Source organism: Arachis ipaensis, chromosome B02 (genome assembly GCF_000816755.2).
Source record: "Arachis ipaensis cultivar K30076 chromosome B02, Araip1.1, whole genome shotgun sequence".
NCBI lineage: Eukaryota > Viridiplantae > Streptophyta > Magnoliopsida > Fabales > Fabaceae > Arachis > Arachis ipaensis.
This window is the reverse complement of record NC_029786.2, coordinates 15431310-15431909: the sequence shown is the minus strand read 5'-3', so window position 1 is coordinate 15431909 and position 600 is coordinate 15431310. Positions and strand designations below refer to the sequence as shown.

At 27.7% G+C, this 600-nt stretch overlaps 1 protein-coding gene across 1 annotated transcript in view; it reads right to left on the bottom strand.

Moving 5' to 3' along the window:
• The window catches only part of LOC107626981 (LOB domain-containing protein 16-like), a 2136-nt gene that overhangs the window by 662 nt on the left and 874 nt on the right, over nt 1–600 (bottom strand). The gene's annotated exons all lie outside the window — the stretch shown is intronic.

Below are 600 nucleotides of genomic sequence, written 5' to 3'. Positions count from 1 at the left end.
TCAATATGTACACTACTCTCTCTCTCTCTCTCTCACAGATTCATAGAAGCCAAACCCAGACACAACATCAGGTAGGTGAACAAGACAAGAGGGAGATGTAGAAAATCCATTGAGGGGAAGATTCTAACATGCACATAATAAAAATGATAGAGAGAAGAATTATAGCTCAAAATAACATGTATAAATAAAGTTTTATTTTAATAAAGTTTGATCCAATTATTTAGCTAATTATTGGTTTAATAAATTCTTGGAGGAGTCAAGGAGATAGAGTAAAATTTTAAAATTTTGTTAACAATATATATATATATATATATCAAAATCATTTCATTTTACTACTTTTTCTAATCAGTGACTCAGTGTTGTTCTAATTAAGGGGAATATATACTTGAATGAAAAATATTTCTGTGTTGCAAATGAACTTGATAGATCAATTTGGGAAGAGTGATTACAAGTTCGTTGTTGAAAATTATTTGTCCTCTTCCCAAAAAGGATATTCAAAAACACAACCCCACTATAATTTTGCGAGCATAATTAATATAGTTTTAGAGGAAATTAAATTAAACTCAGTTAATATATAGTTACTTTTTATTGTATATATAT